At 44.0% G+C, this 8718-nt stretch overlaps 1 long non-coding RNA gene across 1 annotated transcript; it reads left to right on the top strand.

Moving 5' to 3' along the window:
- Window positions 1-1987: 1987 nt before the first annotated feature.
- LOC311593876 lies at window positions 1988-7469 on the top strand. Its single transcript, XR_014777852.1, has 3 exons — window positions 1988-2172; window positions 3089-3204; window positions 7299-7469. It is a non-coding gene; the product is annotated as an uncharacterized lncRNA (long non-coding RNA).
- The last annotated feature ends 1249 nt before the right edge of the window (window positions 7470-8718 follow it).

The following is an 8718-nucleotide window of genomic DNA, read 5'->3' as shown; positions in this document are numbered from 1 at the left end:
CACCTTTAGAAGATATAGATGAGATTTGTAACTGTTTAGGGAATGTACACTGGTTTCTTTCTTGGCAGAGGTGGCTGTTGGGCTAGGAAAGGTAAGGAGCGGTCTCACTACACATGATCCCCAGAGGAAAAGGTTTCCAGCAAGGAACAGAAGAGAGGCTGCCAGAACACCGCTAAGCCTGAACAAATGAGATTAAAGAAAAGATGGAAGAGTTTCTGCTCTTAATTTCCAAGTAAGACAAGACTATCTGTACCGGGTTGTCACAGCACAAGAAAGGACTGTCAATCCAAGAGCACAAGGACACAGAAGCCCCAGAAGCCCCCAGAAGCTCCAGCTGCATGATGGGAGCTGCCTGCGATGAGACGTGAAGGCAGGACAACAGGACTCAGTCACTGAGACAAAAAACAAAACAAAAACAAAAACAAAATCAAGAGTTTGGCCAGATGGCCTTTACCTGAAGGTAAAACTATTAGCACAGTGGTTCTCAATCCCTTTGACCCCCTTTGGGGGCCAAAAGACCCTTTCACAGAGGTCACATACCTGACATCCTGCATATCAGATGTCTACATTATGATTCATAACAGTAGCAAAAGTACAGTTATGAAGTGGCAAAAAAATTAACTTTATGGTTGGGGGTCACCACAACACAAAGAACTGTATTAGAGGGCCACAGCATCAGCCAGGTTGAGAACTGCTGTGTTAGGGTCGTAAGTCAGGGTAGGGCCAATGGGGGGTAAAGGAGAAGCCATACCCCCTCTACATACATCCTCAGTGACTGACATGCCCTAACATAGGCCCACTAATAGCTGAGAAAGAAACCCAGAAGCTTCTCCATGCACTAATTAAGTGCCACTTTTGCTGGGGATGTATGTGTCCTAATTTTAATCTGCTAAAGATTGACCAACATCCTAAGATTCTTTCTCACTGGGGGCTGGAGTGATGGTTATAAGGCTGAGCGTCCTGGCTGCTCTTGCCTCATGCCTGGGTTTGGTTCTCAGCATCAATGCTGCTGCCTACAAATGCCTATAACGTCAGTTCTAGGGGATCAAATACCCTCCTCTAGCTGCCACAGGCACTGCACACACAATGGTATGCATACATGGAAACAAACCGTTCAGACGCACAAAAAATAAATATTTTAAAGCTTTTTCAATAAAGGGGAAGAGTCCTAGGTTTCCTGGGTACCAGGGCCACCACCCACACAACTACCCATGCAGCATCCGTGGTCTTTGCCAGCACTGAGCCCTTGTGATCCATATTTCACTTCCTAGCGCAGTCTACATTTGCAGAGTCAGCAATATCAGGATGCATCTTCCTCTCCTGTGCTCTCCCTGGAGTAACTGTACCTCCCATATATTATAACAGATGCCTCCTAATGTCAGTTAGGGTCCAGCAGGACCTACCTCTGAGGCTTGAGTCTCTCTGAATCTTGCTGCTGTTTCTGTATGGAGATTTGTAGGGGCATGGCGGCTTGCCACTTGAAACACCTGCCAGTTCATTTGTCACTTCTAAGCAACAAATCAGTTCATCATTTGTTTTCCAAGGAAGGCAGAACAAACGGTGACAGCCATCAGCACACAGACTGAATGCTAACCTGGCCTGTTTTGAGCTTAGGTAGGTCATATGGGGGCTGGGGCAATTACAGAGTCAGCAGGGCTTGCCACAGGAGCATGGGTGCCTGAGTGAGGAGGTTCTCAGCACCCACACAAAAGCTCAGTAGGTGGTCATACCCTTAGTGCTAGCAGCTGGGTGGGTGGCAGGGACAGGGCATCCTCACAGCTCCCTGGGAAGTCGATCATTAAGCTCCAGATTCAATGGGAGACTATGTCCTAAGGAATAAAGTGGAGAGAAATGGAAGGAAACCATAGATGCCAATCTTTGACGTGACATGCACATTTATAGACACACACACACACACACACACACAGAGAGAGAGAGAGAGAGAGAGAGAGAGAGAGAGAGAGAGAGAGAGGGAGAGAGAGAACTTTTCTCCAATAGGATGTAGTGTTCCATGAAAGCAGAGTCCAAACACTGATTCACCGTCTGGTCATTTCTGTCACTGAACACTCACTTTTCCTTACAAAGGCAGGAGCAGAGCGAGTGTCAAGATTGACAACTTCAGGCACAAGCATATATATCTCAAAGGGAGTGCAGCCAGCGTAGACTCAAGAGGTGAGTAACACAACGTGTTGCCTTCTTTCTTTATTGCTGTGACAAGGCACCTGACAAAATCAACTTAAAAGAAGGGAAGGTTTGTTTGTGCCTATAGTTCAGAGTTTGAGGGAATATAGTCCATTAAGGCAGAAAAAGGTCGGCAATGAGGCTCACTCGGCGGCTCCCATTCCATCTGCATCCAGCAAGCAAACAACAGACAGGAAGAGTTGGACTATAAAGCCTCAAGGCCCACCTCCCATATACCCGCTTCCTCTACTCCCGGAAGACTCCATTTCCCACAGCAGAACTACCAGTTGGAGAGCCAACTGTTCAAACACGTGAGCTAGTGGGAACACGGGACAGTCAAACCACCGCGCATGCTCAATAGCTCCTGGCTTCCCGCATCTAGGCAGAGCATAGAAAAGAGTCCTAAGGTTCCTGTGAAAACCACTCTTCTGTCCATTGTGCTGATTTGTCAACTCAGGCCACTTTCTGTTTTCTTGTACATTTCTAAAGATCCATCGCCAAAGAAAGCAAAGCGCACCGACAGCGGTTTTAAGAAGGCAGAGAGGGTGCCAGCTTGAAGTCTCTCCCATTACTTCATGATGGCAGAGTTGGCATTTCAAAGCTGGGTGCAGCTGTTCGGGAAAGATAGAGGGACTTGGTGCCTAACAATGGTTCCACCCGAGAGTGGAAACATGTTATTGACACCCCAGATGCCCTCCCTAGGCTTCTAAAGTCAGAGTCACTGGGCTGGTGTGCGGGATGGTCCCATTGTCCCCAAAGCGTCTGAAATAAAAGCTGCAATATAGGGAAAAGAAATAAAGAGACAAAATACCAACAATTAACTGGGCACGATGCCCTGGGGAAAGTACACTTGGTTCTAGCAAAAGACGCTTTACCCATGGAGGCTTTTCTCTCTCTTTCCAAGCAGAAAGAAGGATAAAGCATGCTTTTAAGGAACTTCCTGGTGCCTGGGAACAAAACACAGTTTTAGAAGAGGTTTTGCTTTATAAAGAAAAGTACAATTCACATCAATTGATGTGCTAGGTAGGTTTTTTTTGTTGTTGTTTTTTGGGGTTTTTTTTGTTTGTTTGTTTTTGTTTTGTGTGTGTGTGTGTGTGTGTGTGTGTGTGTGTGTGTGTGTGTGTGTGTGTGTCAACTTGACACAGCCAGGATTACCTGGAAAGAAGGAAGCTCAAATTGAGAGAATTAGTTCATCCGATTTGGCTATAGGCAAGCCTGTGGGGTGTTTTTAAAAATTAATGATAGATGTGGGAGGGCCAATCTCCTGACAGACAGCGCCACTATGGGCAGGTGGTCCTGGGTTATCTAAGAAAGCGGAATGAGCAAGCCTGAGGAGGAGCCAGCAAGCAGCACCCTTCACGGCCTTGCATCAGTTCCTGTCTCCACCCCTGCTTCTGCTCGCACCAGCACTCCCCTCAGTGATGGACTATGATCAGGATGCCTAAGCCAAATCAATCCTTTCCTCCCAAGCTGCTTCTGGTCATGGTGTTTGTCACAGCAACAGAAAGCAAGCAAAGGAATACCGTCAACTTCTGGGGAAGAAGAGAGGAACATACATGGTAGGTGATGAAAAACAGGGACATTTTCCTGATCCAGGCCATGTTAGATTGATGCTATACTTAGCTATGGAAGATCATCTTTACACTTCTTTGCTCTCCTTGATGTGTGTGTGTGTGTGTGTGTGTGTGTGTGTGTGTGTGTGTGTGTGTGTTCTACGCACATGTGTGTACAGACACACTCACCTGTATGTGCATATGTAGAAGTCAGAAGTTGACAAGTGTCTCCCATCTCACTCTCCACCTTAATTAAGACAGGCTCCGTGTCATCTCCCCAGCCTTCCCTCTGGCTTGTAACACTGTCGAGGAATTCATCTTAAGGGTGTGGCCACTGTGACCACATCTCCACATCAAGGCCTTCCTGTTGTTTATTTAGTAAGTCTCCGACATCCTTGCAAGTATAACAGGGCTAGCGTGAGCTTGTACATCTACGGGTTTGTTTTATCACAATGGTCATGAATTGAGCATCAGGATGAGCCTTTTATAGGCACTCTTCCCATGGCCATGGTGGTGTGCTTTCCTCACCGGCCACCTGTCCTGCAACCTCAGCACCCCACTCAGACACTTCTGCCCAGACTCTGATGCTATGTAGATGCCTAGAGGCAGCCCCTCATTTGATGAAAGAGCCCCAAAGTGCCATTAGTAGGGGGGATATTTTAGTAGTTATCAGAGGCGTCATCATTGAATGCCCAATCAAGGGTATGTGACCTCACCCGGATGTGGAAATGAGGCATCCTTTGTGCTGACAATGCTTAAGCTTCTCTGGAGCTGCCAGCCAAGATGCATGTTCTAACATGCTGACCTGTTGAAAGGACAAAGTCTCCTGTCTGTGCTTACCTTGACACCAGGAAAACCTCTCAGGTGTATGCGCAGTGGCAGGCCTAATCTATCAAGGGCGTGGGCTCCTTGGCTTCCTGGGTCTTTGGAGCTGTGTGAAATCTATTTTCCAAAACCCAGGAAGGTGGCAAGAGATGACACCCAGCAAGAGAGAGTGGCTCCTTTTGGGGACACATTTGTGATAAAGTAGTCTAATGCATCACGCAGAGGGAGGTGTGGAGTGACACAATATCTTGGGAAACTCAAACGCATAGCGAGCTTTCTTTCAGCTTCCAGACCAAGGTCAACACGTGGAAGCGAATTCTCTGCTGACCTCTGAGTGCTAAACTCAGGAAATGAATCAGGATACTTGCTTGCTTGCTTGAAAAGAACACGTGTAAATTTCAGGAGATGTCAGGAAGCAGTTAAAACACCATCTCCTTATATCTCTCTCAGAGGAGGAGGACAGACACATGTACATGACCTGGACAGACTGTGCAGAAAACTTAGGAATGATGAAAAGTTAAAAAGAAAAGAAAAGAAAAGTAATGAAAAGAACATAAAGGAACATATACCTTAACTCTACCCTCAGTCACAATTTACTGACTTCCTGGTAGAACAGAGATGCTATCTCAGCTGCCACAGGATAAGGTAATGCTGGGCTTTCAGAGCTGCAGCAGTTTAGGTTTGGGTTTTAACTGTTCTTAATTAAGGAAACCCACAGTGCCATTGTGTCTGAAGACCCACACCCTCCCCTAGTGACTGAGCAGTGCCCAGCAGTGTTACTGGAGGAACTGGTGCTGATATGCTCAACGCTGATTTTAGTAAATTATTTATAAGTCACTGTCCATATCCTGTGTTTTAGTCTTAGTAAGGGAAGTAATAGAGGGATCAAAACTCCTGTTCCTTGAACATCTTACATCCTTGTGGGACAGGTGAACAATGGAGCATCAAACCGTATGAGATGTGTAGTCATTGCACAGTGCTAAGTGGTCAGATTAAAGGAAGTCAGAGGAAAGGAACTGTTGACTAGAAGGAAGGGGAGGCGGGAAAAAGCCTTACCAAGAGTATGAAATTTGGGTAAAGACATGAAAGAAACAAGAAAGTAAGTCAGGCCAAGATCTTAGAAGACTAAGGAAAAGGCACAAAGAGAGCCGACAGCAGCACTGGGAATTGTTCTGACGTGTGCAAGGAAACGCAAGGGGGCTGCACGAACAAGACGCAGAAGAGGCCTCCTTAAGCCTCATCCCATCACAAAGGCGCATGCTGGGGTTTTTCCTTATTAGAAGCCAATGGGCCTATTTGAGCAGAAGGAAGATCCTTTTGTTCTCAATGTACTTCCGGTTCCAAAGAGGAGAGAGGGCAGAAAGAGACCTCTGTGATAATCCAGGACAGACCGAGCAGTGGACATGATGAAGAGGCATGGTCAGGACTTCTCTCTCTCAGGGGGTGGAGCAAGGACTTGATAGAGTGTCATGAAACATCCAGAACAAGGAAGAAACAGTGATGTGTGCCTGTTCACTTGTGGGGGCGCCTGCAGGAAATGCAGGTTTAGAGTGGAGTGATGTCAGTATTAGACAGGAAGTTTCCTGTGCGTGCAGTAGTTAGCTGAGGTGTGGAGGGGGCAGCAGGAACTACAAGTGTGAGGGCAGAGAAGGAGCTGTGAACCGCAGACTGAAAGATATGGCCATCTCACATGAATGCAACCCCATGCCCTGAATTGAGAAGATCATCAAAGGGAGCATTATAGATTGCCAAGAGCATCTAAGCATTGGACCTACAAGTGTCTCAACTTCTACAGATGAAAAGCAACAACAACAACAACAAACAACCACAACCAAAACAAAACAATTCACTGCAGATGAAGAAGGAACAATCAGTAGGATTACTTGAAAATAGTAGATCCTTGTATTTAGGGTGACAATAAAAACAAGCCAAGGTTTCAGGATAAGAGGTGGTAAACAGCCAGGTGCTGTAATCCCAGCCCTTGGGGAGGCAGAAGCATGCAGATCTCTGTGAGTTTGAGGCCAGCCTGGTCTACAAAGCAAGTTCAGGACAGCTAAGGCTACACAGAGAAACCCTGTTTTGAAAAAAAAAAAACAAAACACAAAAACCAAAACAAAAAAAGAGGTGGTAAAGAAGCATACAGAGATGGCAAAGTTTGAAAGGTGACCACGGGATTTCATGATATGGCTTGAGAAAATATTATTGAACCATTTTCTTTAATGTAGCAGATAAATAACTTTGTTTAGTTAATCTGTTACCTTCCCCAAACATGTGCTTGCTTCTGGAGCCTTGCTGAGATGTCTGTGGTTCTGATAGCCCTAAATGCCAGCCAATGGTCAATCAACTATTATTTCTACAACTTACAAATCCTCAAATGTAGTAGACTTCGAATAAGAGTTGAATATGACCTGGGAAAAATGTACAGAAGGTAGGAGGCAGACCACAGATCCCAGAGGAAGATTATATTAATTAACAAAAATTTAAGAGATGAACTATCTCTACAGTGGTATGGTCTCAGATAGTGAGGAGAGCTATGAGACTTGATAAGCTTCCTTAGTGTAGCATTTAAAAGGAAAAAAATGAGCAAAATCAATCTCAATGTGTAAGATATGAAAAAGAAAAATTATGAAGTTAATATTTAAAATGGTTGTAAATAGTTGTGTTTAGACATTGTCTTTTACTTTTGCTATGATAAAACCTCAACAACAATAAGAAAGGCCTATTTCATTTGGCTCACAGTTGATTGATGACACAGTCCATCATGACTTGGCTCACAGTTGGTTGATGACACAGACCATCATGACATGGCTCACAGCTGGTTGATGACACAGTCCATCATGACAAAGGAAGTAAAGGAAGCAGGACCATGAGGCATCTCATCCACATCCACAGTCAGGACACAGAAAGTAATGAAGGTGTGTGCTCAGCTTGCTTTCTTTTTATTATACACTTTAAGATCCCAGCTCTGGGAAATATGCCACCCACAGTGAACAGATATTGTCACCTCAGTTATCTCCATCAAGGTAATTCCCTAGAGTCACAACTATGGACCCATTTCTAGTTGATTCTAGATCTCAACAAGCTGACAATGAGATCAAACCATCACAGTTGCCCACAGATAAAAGGCAGATCTCTACCCTTGTATACTCTCTGGGTAGCAAGTCACCCTGCACCATGGTATAAATTCTCCCAGGTAAAGTTTTAAGAATTATAAAGTTGTTTAAAACTATAAAATACAGAAAACTAGGTAATTATTAGAAAAGTATTGGTATTATCAAAATAAGAATAGTGTCCTAGAATTTTACTAGATATCAGAGGATTTAAAAAAAAAAAATCAAACAACTGAAAGGGAGTTTGAAAATGTGATAAGAAAACACTTTTTAGTGTTATTTTTATATTGAGTACTCAGAATAACTGGCCATAGAGGGATCTTGAAAAAAATATAGTGAAACATCTTAAAATTCAATGGATTGATAAACAGTCATGTAAGCAGACGAAGAGGAAGAACTGCTAGTCATAAAATTTAGAGAAAAAAGCATATATAAAATAAAGATTAGAAGACATCAATGAAAGAGTGGGTCACATTAACTCAGAATATCATAGAAATATCAAAGACTGGGGCTTGTGGTATGGTTCAGAAGACAAAAGCGCCTGTTGCAAAGCCCAACAACATGAGTTAAATTTCTGGTTCCCCTATGGTAGCAGGAGAGACTCCTCCTACCTATAATGTATCTTCTAACATCCACTGAAACACCATGGAATACACAAACACACACATACACACACTCACACTAAATGCATTTAATAAAATATTTTATTTCACAGATTATAAAGACAGGTACAGCAAACATAGAAAATACATCATGTAATTAAATTATATCCTGGCTAAATGTCTACAACTGCATTCAGCACTTTGTGTGCACTTTTAAAGCCTACAGTTTACCAATGGCATCCTAAGGAAACCTGTAGACAAAGATCAGCTCTAGCAAAAGACTGTTAAGTCTTAGTACAGAGGAATTTAGAATTTTACCAAGACTTAGAAGCCCTCAATAAAAGGGATGCTATACTCAAAGGTGGAGTCTATGGCCACACCACCCTAAAGAGGCCCGGGCTTCTCTGATCTTGAAAGCAGGAATTGTATCCATCCTCCCCACAGAGT

This window comes from Acomys minous (genome assembly GCF_964271855.1).
Source record: "Acomys minous genome assembly, chromosome: 3".
Classification (NCBI taxonomy): domain Eukaryota; kingdom Metazoa; phylum Chordata; class Mammalia; order Rodentia; family Muridae; genus Acomys; species Acomys minous.
Note: the sequence above shows the minus strand (reverse complement) of the source record. Positions and strands in the feature narration are given on the sequence as shown.